A 14,013-nucleotide genomic window follows, 5' to 3' on the forward strand; every position below is an offset into this window, starting at 1 on the left:
ACCTATTAATTAAGCAATTTTGAAGCTTAGTTCATACAGTTCTAGAGCATTGTTAACACAATTTTGGAGCTTAGTTTATGTAGACTTGAGCAGTTCTAGAACTTAAGTCATGCAATTTTGAGCTTATATTATAGTTCTGCGGCCTAGTAGGTCCACTTATAAGAAATCATCTATATAACATGTGTTCAAAGGATATTAAGAAATACACTTTCTTTAATGCTATAAGGCCTTAAAATAGCCCCTTTTACTTTATAAACTTGCATATTTTATTCAAATTGTAATTTAAAAACCCCTTATGTAAATATAATCCTTTGAATTTTACTAAATATAATAAATACCCTTTCTTTTGAACTCACATTGTATCTTACATGTTCTATAAGGTGGATTCCCGAGAGTTTTGGAGCACTATTAATGCAGTTTTAGAGCTTAGTTCATGTAGTTCTGAGCTTACATGGCAATTTTGGAGTGTTGTTATCCTATAGTGCACATTATCCAATCTACCCAGTTTCCTTCTAGACTTCATGTTTACGCAGTTCTAGAGTTCAGGCAATTCAGTTTTGGAGTTCATGTTCATGCATTTCTATTGTTCATGCTATTCTAGATTTCATGCAATTCATGTTCACGCAAGTCACGTTCATGTAGATCATGCAATTCATGGAAATCATGAATTTTGGAGTCCAAGCATATCAGAGTTCTTGGAGTCCACGTAGAGCATGTAGATCATGTCGTTCTAGAGTTCTAGATTGTTGTCCTATGCAACACCTTATATGGGCATGTGCTCGTAGTTGACATAGTTCTCAAGTGTTGTCTTGTAGTACTGTATATGGGCTTGTGCTTAATATCATGTAGTTGTTCATGGAGCTATTCACACTTAATCGTATATAGTTGTTCACGCAAATATTCATGCTTATAGTACTAAATTCTTGTACCTAAGAAGGGTAGGCAATTGTTCCTACAGCAGTAGATAAGTCTCACAAACTGCAATACCAAAATATTTTCTACTTGGCCTTTTTTACATCAGGCTCAAAATTTTGCAGGCTATCCTAGTTACAGAGGCCACATTTCTTTGTTGGATATAGATCATCACTGAAGCATAAAATTCTTGCCTAAAGATGCAGGTGGAGTCCTTACTTTGCAATATTTTCCCTACTGAGGATAAGGAGACGCAGCTAGTGCCCTTAAGATTTGCGAATAGTGAGGTACATAAAATATCAGCTTGCAACCATATATGCCTACACTTGTTAGCTGCAAGAAGGCTAATACTATTAAGCCCTTAATAGTATGCAAAGCAGCCTCCTGTCATAGGTTCGCAATGAGGGGATTACAATTCGGAGTCCTTTCGTTCAATTAGCAATATCAATTGCTTGATTCTATCAAGTGTGAGAGATAGTGCTGACGGGGGCGGGGGGGGCGCTTGGTTGTGGTGATGGGACTGGGAGCGTTAGATTAGTGCAATGAATGCGTGCTTTCCCTCCCGTAGGGACGGCAGTGGTCGTCAGCCAGCTAGAGAGCAAGAAGGTTAGAGGTGGGAGGAGGAAGGAGGGTAGGGTATAAAAGGAAGCAGGGGAGGATCCAGCAACTCATACCTTTCTCGGCCTTTTGGCTAAGATCAAGTGTAGTATCTGTTCTTATCAGTTTAATATCTGATACGTGACCCATCGGGTCACTGCGATATTAATCTAATTTTTCTCACGGGGGCAGCCCCACCCGGCAGCTTGCTGCCCGGGGCTGCGCGCGTCGCCTCCGTATTGCACTACCTCGGAGCGTTGGGTGCGCCCTCCCACCCCTCGCAAATCTAGCAAAGGATTGCTCTAATGCCGTGGGCGCGGTAGTAGCAAATATTTTTAAAAAACTTTTAAAAATATTCGAGTACATTTTATTAAAAGAAAGCATGATCTAAAAACAAATGTAAAAGATTTTTGCTCGAAAGATAGAAGCAACCAAGGGAAAAATAAGTTTAACATAAGAAAACGATTGAGAGTCAAAAGAATCAAGACAACAAAACTGCAAATAATGCATAGTGGCTTCAAAATCATCATAGCCCATAAAAAATCAATTGCTCTTATGAATATGCAAAATCAATGAGCGAATTCCGTGTGTTGTGTATAAATGGCGATACGTTTTTTCAGCCCATATGTCCATACTCTCAATGAACTCCATATCAGTGAGCTTAGAATGCCCTTCAATAAAGATTTTCATTAATGCATCTAAACTCTTAATCTCCAAACGATTACGAAGCTTACTCTTTGTCACAGTTCCAGCACTAAAACCTCTCTCACAAATAGCAATGCTCGAACATTGGACAAGAGCTACTTGACAAATAGTAAGAATATTCGGATAAGCATCCCTCCACATACTATCGCAAGCAAGTGTTGAAGTTATTTCTAGCCAAGTGAATATGCAATGCCTCTCTTTTTGTGATATCAAGTATTGCTTCTAAAGACTTACACACTCTATATACTTAACCATCTCACATCAAAAGTATGCTCAAGTCGAAGAATGGGACATGCCAAATCTTGTTGCATAGCTTGCAACCCTTCTAATCTCTTCGTGCTAACATTAAAATGCGAAGCTACAGCATTAATAAGTTTTTCTACAATAAGACGTCTCTTTTGCTACACTAGATATTACAAGGGCACTACGATGGGCAACACGATGAATTGATGTTAAAAATGGATTAATGTGTTTTTTCAATAAGGCCTCGACACCATTCTCCTTTCCTACCATTGTAGAACATCCATCACTAGACCCAAATGCAATGAATCTAGATAAATCTAGCTTACATTTCTTTAGCTCACTAATAATAGCCTCAAACAAAGATCTTGCAGTGCCATCATGCACACGTATGATACCATAAAAGCTCGTTTTAGGAACACAATCAGCCTCAAGATATGATCAATAAATAGCCATATGCCCATGTGAGGAGATATCATTTGACTCATCGATTAAAACACCAAACCATGGACTAGTTGAAACCTTTTCTATTGTACTTCTCATAAGAGACGATGCCATGCAAAAAATCATTTCAGCACATGCATTATCATCATTATAAAGACTAGTAGTGTATGGTACATGGCAATCTTGCAATAAGCTTATCATTTTAGGAACACAAAAAATGGTAAATTTTGCTTTACAATCAAATATGCCGTTCTAAATAATGAAAGTAATGCCTCATCCTTTACTTCTCTTATTCTTTTAACACTCTTTTCACTGAAGTCTTTTCCTTCGAGCAAAATAGTTTGCATAGCAAACTTATGACATGATGTGAGAACATGGGATTTTAAGTTGCTAATTTAAAATTTTATAGATCCCCCTTTCGAATATGCACTATGTAGATGAGGATATTTCAAACAAAATTTACAAAATATTTTTACTTCATCTCTATCATAAACAAGCCATTTAAATTGGTCTCGCCAATCCTCTTGAAAAAGTAAGCATCCTTCTTTTTTCCTTTCAAATTCAGTCCTTTCTTCAAGTGACATGTTATCGAATGATTCATTTGAAGATAAGTTGAGCCCCCAATATTATCCATATTATCTTTACCTTTTTAGAAGGATGCTTGGCTATGTTTTCAATCCCAACCCATGGAAGAAGGTTTCCTTGTCTCTTATCTTTCAATTTAGGTGCCATTTCTCAAAGTTAAAAAGAGTGGTTGCGATCTTACCGTGTTTTTTATCATTATTGAGACTTTCTACCTTTTGTTATGCATTCGTTCCCTTTGAAAATCCAAGCTCCTCCAATGGCTAGCCTTTATCTTCAAACTACAATGTCTCACAAACCTTTAACCTATTAACAACCACATAGCAAAAAAAAAAGGGTACTAATGTTTTGCCTTTATGCTTTCACTAACACACACACACACACACACTCTCTCTCTCTCTCTCTCTCTCTCTCTCTCTCTCTCTCTCTCTCTCTCTCTCTATAAATGTTTGTGCCTATGGTTAACAAAGCAAAAAAAAATAGTATTAATATTTTTCCTTTAAGCTTTCATTCACACACACACACACACACACATAGTGCACACATATGTCTCTCTCACACACACACACACACACACATACACATACACACATACTCTCTCTCTCTCTCTCTCTCTCTCTCTCTCTCTCTCTCTCTCTCTCTCTCTTTGTTTGTGACTATGGCCCGGGGGGTCCGCTAGAGTTTACCGTATGGTACCACGTGAGTGTAAGGGAGGGGGGTTATTTAAGGGAAGGAAGGTACATGTTATAAGGAAAGGTCCCATAAATAAGGGGTATTTTCATATATTTCTTGCACGCAGGTGACGTCTCCTTATTACTACTAGTGAATCCCTCATGGCAGCCTATGGTTGACAAAGCAAGTGCTTCTACGAGCTTTGTTGATCATACATTCTTTCCATCAAGCTTCAGGGTATTATCAATGATAATGTAAAGTTAGAACTACCACCTCTCACCTTTCTTTGCTATTTTGAATCACTCATGACTTGTTAGATACGATTTCCACCATGGTTAATGTTTCGAAGCTTGTAAACTAAATGTGTTGTGTAAGTTAATAAAATGACTTTATGAATAGAGAGGAAAGGATTTTATTGTTTGTATAGGTTGTACGTGGGTCTTTAATGTTACCAACATGCAAACAACTCTTTTGGTCAAAATATCAAATCACATATTTCACTTAAAGAGAGACAATCCTCTCTATATGTGTGTGTGACATATTATACTAGTAACTATTATCTCCATTCTAACATGAAATGAACTTGTTAAAACTTTAAAGTTTACACACAATATTCAGTATTGAAATGAACTTGTTAAAATGAACTCGAGAGTCGACGGTTTGGTTGCTAGCATTCGCCCCCGTGCTACCACGTGGACTCAACCTTGAAGTTGGCCCTTTAGCCTTTAGGAGGCAGCGCTGCCATTGGTTACTAGTGGCCCACGAGACTGGTCATTGGCGTCACTGGTCACTCAAGCCTGGGCCCTGAAGGGATTGCACGATGCGAATAGGATTCATGCCCCCAGCCGCCATTTACCAAAGAAGGCGCGTGCAACGCAAGCCTCTAGGCTCGCCGCTCCAAGCCTTGTTGGCCACTAGGGATATGACTCGGCGCTTGCGGGTCCAACGGCCAACCTCCAAATAGGCTATAGCTACCAGCGGCTGCTGGCCAACCTCTAGGAGATTCTACTCGGGACGCCCACCACAACTGATGAAACTGCAACCGTCCAGCCTCAACGGCACTTGATATCAAGTGGCGTATTACGTAATATTGCAAGTGACGTTGGACGGATGTTCAATGGAGTGACGAGTCTAGCATAGTAGTTGGCCTGTAGGATGCAAGGCCAAGCCTCAAGGAATGGGTAATGGGAAGGCGTAGCCATAAGATGCAAAAAGACTGAAGTCGAAACTCAAGACTTACATCATTATCATGATTATGAGAGTTTTAACTTTTAGTCTTTTAGCCATTTGCCATTTGAATTTTGGAAATTGGCACTCTTTCTATCTCTCTCTCTCAAGTCTCTCTCCAATTTGCTGGCAGCAGTCACATCTCCTGAGTCAGCTTAAATTTTAATTAAGTCTAAAACGTTTAAACTTTAAAGTTTAAACTTGACAATTGAAAAGGTTAATGATAATTAATTCAAAATTAGAATTTAAATATTAATATGTACATTCTATTATTGAAAACCCTTTTTCATTTATATTTAGAAAGATCTTGTCCTTCTACTTTAATCACGAGAAGGAGATTCTCCTTCTATGAGAAAGGTAAGCCTGCCTAAATCCTTTTCAGTTGCATTTTTCATGAGTAGACAATTCCTCCTCACATTGAATTCAACGAGTTTTCTTCTAAAATGAGCCGGCTATAGGATGAAGCGAACCCGCCTTTTCCCTAACACTGTTCTCAATTACATAGGTCAATTGAGCCATTGCCTTGCGCACCCTGCTCTCCATAATAGGGGGAGAAAATCCAACTCTTCAAATAAGTAGCTACCCAGATTTTCTCGATACTAGAAGATTCATAAACATATCCCATACTAGAAGAGGGAGAGGGATCAAATGATAGCCTTTTCTAAAATGTAGCTAATGGAGAATCTAAAGGTAGAGAGAGAGAGAGAGAGAGAGAGAGAGAGAGAGAGAGAGAGAGAGAGAGAGAGAGAGAGATGATCATGTCCTAAATGGATCAAACAGATAAGAGATACACTCCATTGGCACCATGGAACAATTTGTAGCCAAGGAAGACCGATAGGGGAAACCAAAGATACCAAATACCAATGCCTTGGAAGATGCTACATGGTTTCACCACAAGAATGGTGAATGGCACATGCTAATCACCAAATGGATCACAAAAATGGATGATAGCACATGGTATTCAGAAAGCACAGTCATGCTTGATTCCTCTTTTAGCCATGTGTGCTCTTTAAAGATACATGGACAAAAGGAATAATTCAATAGGCATTGTCAAGACATTCTCACAAGATTCAAGTACACAATAGAAATAGTACACACAATTGCATGATATACCTATTCAAGTAGCTACCAATATTACTGAAAATGCCACAATATTTAGAGGGTATAACTCCCTAGTACCCATAACTTTAGCGGTGATAAACTATCGATAAATTGCCATAATAGAAACACTACTTGAAAAACAAATCAACTACAATGAAACATTTCCTTTTAGAAAATTTCTTCCATCATGTAACTTATTACATAAAAAACCTCTTCTATTTAGTAGGCTGTAACAATTATTGAGTAACTAGAGACCCCTTATTATAGAGAGCATAAGATAACTAGAATCCATCTTAGTAGTTAGTAAACAATAGGTTATATAGCAGCAAAAAAGATATGTCTTAACAATTAATGTTGGATTTTGTATGAGTAGAACTTGCTAGTGCTTCTTTGAATAACATGTCAAAGAGTAGTGCTCCATGGATATTTTAAGACTCAATGTGATTTTTATTGGTATTAATTTCTTTGTATCCCATGGGTAAAACCCAATATCTCATAGTAACTAGTTTGCGCATAGCAAGATATATTGAAAGGACCATTAGGTTTCATGGCCATAGACTATTCTTCTTAAAAGTTAGTTAAACTATACACTATCTCATAGTAACTAGTTTCAAGGGGGGGTAAAACACACTATTCAATCTGCAATTTTTTTCTCAATAAAGGATAACCCTTTTCTATTTAATGTCTAAGTAACCCTTTTATATGGGGTCCTTCTATGTGTAAAAAAAGTGTTAAAAATTTATTTTTAAAATCCCTTACATTGAACTCATGTGATATATACATATATTTATGACTCATCTTCCCAAGAGAATGCCTTACACAGATGACTAAGAAATATGTGCAAATAAAGGCGATGTACCAGATGATGCTTATGTAGCATCTATATGAGAAAGCAGAGACCTACCTATATCATTTCAATGTTATCTTGTGTTGAATAGCCAATATACTAATCGTAGTAATGTGAACCATGTGTTTTGACAACCAACTAGTGGAGAATGCCTTACATTGTACTAAGGCATGGGTAAGACATGCGAGGTGTCCTATATATAGAGTGTGCACCTCATTACCATTGGCTGCATAGACATATTTTTAACAAAGGTCTATTGCATGTATCACAATATAGACGTGAGGATAGCGTTTATAAAATTTGATGTTGTGGGAGGGGGGAGGTGTCTCTCACACCTTCTCATATGAGGCAATACCTCATTATGTTAAATAGTAAAATGTGGACGTGCGTGTGTGACATTGTCTTGTTATGCATAGCTGTAGCATGCACTTTTTTCTTGATGTAAGGAGTGCAACAACTTCTCTAATATGTAAAGCATTGGTGTGCATCCATGTGTGTATGTACCACTTATGGAGCACGAGCTTAATGTAATTGTAGTTATAGGTGGAGAGAGTCAAGTAGATTTTCAAATCTATGTACAATTTTTGTGTGTGCATGAATTGCATTACAAGAGAGGCTAAAGGGACTCTATACTATTATGTGCAGAGAGGAAAGGTTTGAGAGTGTTCATAACCCATCATAGATTAAGCAAGTTTGTGTGTGTGTGTGTGTTATCACAAAAAGCTCATTACCAAATATATTTAACTAGATTGTTGCTTTTCACATTTGAAAACAAGTATAAACAATGTGGACTGCACTATATTTATTGCAAATTATTCAAGGAATCACATTTTGATGATAGCATAAAGAATAGCATTTTGATGATGGTATAAAGGATAAAGATTGATATGAAATACATATAAGTAGCAATGAACCAACATCCACAATAGGAGGATACAATGGAATTATGTGCCAAGATAGAGACAATTGTGAATTGATAGTGAGATAAGTTTACGATTTTCAAAACATAGTACAAATCACATGGGGAGGAAGTGATCATGATACCTGCAAGCCAATAGAAAACACTCATTAGTAAGGACCAAGGAGTATTGATGTGTTGCAGGTGTCGGTGGACCACCTCAATTGTCATCGCCTTTACACCACGTCAAATGTACCTGATAAGAAGATTGTAAAGACATCGAATTTGCAAAAAAATAGTAGTTTCCTTTTGTCTCTAAGTGTAAAGCATGGTCTAATCACAAACAATGTTGTATAAATATGAGACTGAAATTACCATTTTATAAGGAGATTACCAAATAATGTATTTGATAGGATAGAATTATATGTGCATGATTCAAATCCTTAGTTTCCTTAAGATTTAGTATAGTGTGTGTATATAGTATATTAGTAACTTAAATCCATAGCAACCTTAAGGGATAGATGAGGATAAATGGAATTACCTCGGTCGATGTATGCACTTTGGGGTTAACATCATTTGATAGAAGTTGTGAGAGGGATTTTCTGAGTGGGGGATGGAGTGCCATAGGATAGGATGGGTGAATCGATAGGAAGAGAAGGGTATTTCAAGGTATAGGAAGGAGAATGAGGGATGCACTCAGTATGCGGTTTATATAGGCAATAGAAACATGGTTCATCAAAATCAATTTTTTTCTCAAAATCAATTATATGCTCAAAATCTATTTCATGTGAGAGGAGTGGTGGATAATGCATCCTGAGTTCGCTCATCAGTGGACGGAAATGCGAGCAACTAGTGGTCACGAATGTGCCATCACTATGTGTGGAGGGGCTACGGGCGGGAGAGAAACTAATGGCATGTGGGCCTCATCTCCTTATCCAAAAGATGCCACGTAATTGCTCATGCCAATGTATGGATGGTGTGATTTAAGCCTAGATGTGAATGCAGATGTGGGGAATTAAGTGCACATAAAGGCGCTAATGTGGTGGTGTGTGAATGAATGGAGATTCTCGCATGTACACTAGCTTTAGGTGCATAAATGTGCAAATGAAAATGGGCTAGTGTGTGTCATGTATGCTAGCGATCGTGCATGTGGAGAATGGTGCGGTGGGTGAAGTGATAAGTGTATTAAGGTTAGTGCATATGCATGAGACCTACCTATTGTGTGGATAAGATGCTTTTGTGTGTAATCTAATGTGAACTATCATGCATACCTTATAGCAAATTCATGAATCAAGATAGTTGCTTTAGATTTCCATTAATATCTATAACATTTGTTGTATACCATTGGTCTTCTTGTTGACATTTCTCCTAAATGTTTGTGAACCCTTATACTCAAGGAAGCATACTTTGGCTTTGTATTTTTGAAAGATATCTAAGGATGCATACTCTAGCACACGATATAGATATATATAGTGCAACAAAAACATAACTATAGGTACGGTTTATTTCAAGTAGCACCATTGTTAGTATGCTTTAAATTTTCAATGTTTTTTAATATATATTCTCACTATCTTATTTATGATGTGTGTGTATGTGTGTGTGTGGCATATGCATGTATATAGGTATGTATGTATGTATTTGCATATATGTGTGCATATCTACACATGCATGTATATATATGTGTTTGTATGTTTAAAACATGTATTTTCATTCATGTGGTCTCATAACTATGTGTCTTCTCTCTCTCCCTCTCATCTTTTTTCACCTTATATAGGTGCATGCTATGTACACATGTATGTGTATATGTACATGTGTATATGCATGTGTCTATGTATGTAGGTATGTGTTATACATGGATGTATGTATTTTCATGTGTGTGTATATGCATGCTTTGTAAGTTTATATCTATTCTCTCTCATCTCCTTTATTTCCCCTCTTCTCTCGTTCATGGTTCTCTCTATCTCTATCTCTCTCTCTCTCTCTCTCTCTCTCTCTCTCTCTCAACAAATTTTCACATCTCCCTCCTCTCCTCTCTCTCTCTCTATAGTGTTTTCTCACTCTCATATATTTATGTTTGTATAGATATGTGTATGTATGTGAATACATGAGTGTATGTATTTGCACATGTACATATGCACATATGTTTTGAACATGTTCGTGTAAAGAAGTAGGTATAAAGCAAATTTATATGTCATATGATGTTTCACCTAAAAGTCATGTGTAGGACCTAAATGTCAGGCACTTGTATCTGATTAGAAGTTATGTGATCATGGATGATAGATGATTTAGGATAGCGCCCTAATATGGTTATTGATGTTTGATCCTATTAGTCTATGTTTGTTTCATGAGTAATAAAGATGTTTTTTTTCAAGTTATTCAAGCAGGTATGGTTATGATGATAATAAAGTGTACAATATTTCTATGGATAATAGTTCTGTGCTGTTGAATATGATATATGTTTTATATATGAGTACCTTTCTTGAATATTATGTGCTTATAGTGGCTCTAAACCTGTTCAAGAAGTTTCTTGCAGCATTCGGGTCAATTCAAGCTTTTATTGGTTCAAGCATTTCAAGCAAGCATAAATGGCTATCTCTCACCTAGGCGACACACCTTTGATCCAACCGAGGTGTAGTGAGCTTACCTTAATGCCCAAATGAGTAGCCTTCTCCTTCAAGCAAGGCAGTAGCTCCAGGAATCTTGATGCAAGCTCAATCATCATCAAGCCTCCACCCTCCAATCTTCATCCTCCATAGCCACACACGAGACATGAGAAGAGAAGGAGAACAAAGGAAATGATCGAGAGCTTCTTCTCCAAGATCCCTCACCCTCACACATTCACTCCCTCACACCCTTACACTCCCTCTCTCAAGCACACACAAGCAAGCAAGAAGGAGAGAAGAAAAGAAGAAGAGTCCACTCTTCTTCTCCAAGATCCTTCACCCTCACACATTCACTCCCTCACACTCTTACACTCCCTCTCTTAAGCACACACAAGCAAGCATGAAGGAGAGAAGAAAAGAAGAAGAGTCCACTTTAGCCACATACCAAGAATGAGCTTCTCATTCACTTTTGAGCTTATATACAAAACCCTTATCCCTTTGGGCACCCATCCCTTTTGCATGGCCGGCCATTGTGGCAAGGTCCCCTTTGTAAAAGTTACATGGCACAACGAACAGAATCTGAGAAAGAGATAGAGGTAGAGAGTACACAACAGATAAGAGGAGTTGCCTTTGACTTAGCTTTTGAGGCCACCCTTGCACTTTTGGCCATTTCCATTCCTGCTTCTTCCTTTGTGTTCACATTTGGAGTTTTTTTGGACTTCTTTTTCTCCGTCTCGAATTGGGGTTAACATTACCCTCCCCCCTAGATGAGTGCTAGTCCCATGGCACTTGCGTGTCTGTGTTGATGAGGACTCGGTGATTTGAAGAGTGGTTGGTGAGTTGATGATGATGGGGCCTCTTGGGGATTAGTCATTGGAGAGAAGCTGATCAAAATGTTGAGGTGGTGGAGGCCCAGAAATGATTGGAGTGGATGATGAGGCCTCCGAAGTTGGTGGTTTGCTGCATGTGTTTGTACCCGACAAGAAAAGAAGCGCACTATTACCTAGGGGGAGTGTCTACCTTACCATGTGGTGCATTGTGCTTGTGCTAGTGGAACTGGGAGCTGGGTCTAAGCTTGGGTATTGTCCCACACTTGAGGACCCAATTCATGCATAAGGAAGGTGCAGTGGGTGTGGCTTAGGGAGACAGGTCTAACCATAGGTGAGTGTGACCTCCCTAGGTATGTCCTGCCCTTGATGTGCCCTAAGCGTGATGTGGGGCATCAAAATGGGCTAGGAGGTTAGGGGCGGAGCTGGCCGGCTGAAGCCTCCTCTTTGTCACTTATTGTTCTTTCACTGGATTGCTCTCGTTCATGGTGGTGGGTAGATGACTTTTCTGGTGTCTTGTCGACCCCTTCTTTTGCATCATTTTGCGTCTCTTTGGTTGACTCATGGATCAAAGCTGTCAAAACTCCCCTATACCCAATGAATGAGGCTTTTGATGATGGTTTCTTTCTTTCGGCTCCACCTTTTGATGTGGATGATTCTCAACCTGCCAGCTTGCTTCTGAGGGCCAGTGCCTTGGCTGATTGGTCAATTGTCTTTCTCACATACCCATTCCAATCAACTTCATCCAATGAGTGGGCTCCCAAGCTCTCTAACATGGGCATGTTGATTTTTTGCATGAGTGAATTATACGTTTGGCTAGAGAACAACAATGTGTAACTCCTCCTCAATCAGAATTCGATCTAAATACGGGTGGGTCAGGACGTGCTCTTTTAGGGGTCGGTGACAAATGGTGATCAACATCCTATATGAGTTTGGAGCTACGTAAGTGGGGTCATACTTTGAGGTTTTCATTGCCCATCATTTCTCTGCATTGGTCTTGATTTGGTCACCCTTTTTGCTCCCATTGAAGTCGGAGAGCATACCATTTCCTCAAGAAAGAGGAGTCATTGTTAGCAAGCTGCTTCAACTCCTGAATTTACTAGTTGGTGTGGCAAGGATTGTGCTATTTTCTTAAGACATAATGAGGCATTGTTTTCATGTGCATTGTTTTCATAAGACATAATGAGGTAGTGTGTGAGTAGCAAGCGATGCGGCTTTGATCAGTAGACGTGTTTAGTCTCTACCGACTTATGTGTTTGAGGTTTTATGGGCTTCGCAGCAACCTGAGTCATTTGTGGAATTGGGGCATTTTCTATCACATGGCTTAGTGTCGTCAAGTTTGAGGATATCATTTGAGTAGTACCCTCGGCCATCTTGGCTTTAGGTACCCAAATCCACATATTACCCTCATAGTGCCCTTGCACTTACAACAATAAGGTCTTGGGGACCCATCATTACTTAACCATTCCTCGATGCCTATAGTTCCTTCTCTTCCTCCTAGGTTTTGAATACAAGTTCCTAGCCTTGTGAGGTCATGATTGTGTGCTTTTAGGTGAAGGCCCTTGATGTTTAGGCATCCATTTGAGCTGTGGTGCATGGGCCTTAACTTTTATTTTAGTAGTTTGCTAGCTTTGAGGTTTGGTGGGTCGTGACGAGTTACGACCCCCCTCCTTAGGCTTGGTGGTGGGTTGCTCCACTAGTTGCGAATTTGGCTAGACAAATGTGCTATAATTGGTAGTCAACATGATTGATATTAAAGTGAGCTCCCTAATGGATCAATGCATCAAATGCATATGCTTCCTGGGTAGTGGCAATCATGCGTAGGTAAGCGAGAGGTATGACTTCCTCGGCTTCATCTTCAATTTACGTGATAGTGGCCACTTGTACATTGATAGGGGACTCTAGCATTGGAGCCTCATGTAGTGGGGGCGTGGGCGAGTATACTTCTTTATATGTGATTGCCATTGAAAAATCTTATGCCCTCACTCTCTAGGGTTTTGAGTTCAATAGTACCGGTTCGGTTGATGATGCAAACTTTCAAGGGTCCTAGCCCTCTACACTTCATAATTCTATTTATGACCTTCAACTGAGTACAATAGTACTAAGTCACCCTATTTAAAATCTTTTTGCTTGATGTGCTTGTCAAACCAACTCTTGTGTCGTGCCTTCATGCATATCAGCGCATGGGTGGCTAGAAGTCAAGTCTCTGATGAGCGTTCTAACTCCATTAGGCCCTCCATGCATGCTTCCTTTTCATCCCATCTCTCTTGAAAAGCTATTCCCAAGCTGGGAATTAAGAACTCTATGGGTAGAATTGATCACTTGCTCCCTCCCAAAGAAACTTAGCTGTGGTCCTAC

The 14,013-nt window shown here is 39.0% G+C and overlaps 1 non-coding gene across 1 annotated transcript; it reads left to right on the top strand.

Annotated features, from left to right (window-relative positions):
- Positions 1-1,582: 1,582 nt before the first annotated feature.
- Positions 1,583-1,781, top strand: LOC148037921 (U2 spliceosomal RNA). Its single transcript, XR_015690822.1, has one exon. It is a non-coding gene; the product is annotated as a U2 spliceosomal RNA (small nuclear RNA).
- The last annotated feature ends 12,232 nt before the right edge of the window (positions 1,782-14,013 follow it).

This window comes from Lygodium microphyllum, chromosome 4 (genome assembly GCF_053477565.2).
Source record: "Lygodium microphyllum isolate KBCC chromosome 4, Lygodium_microphyllum_v1.1.10, whole genome shotgun sequence".
Taxonomy (NCBI): domain Eukaryota; kingdom Viridiplantae; phylum Streptophyta; class Polypodiopsida; order Schizaeales; family Lygodiaceae; genus Lygodium; species Lygodium microphyllum.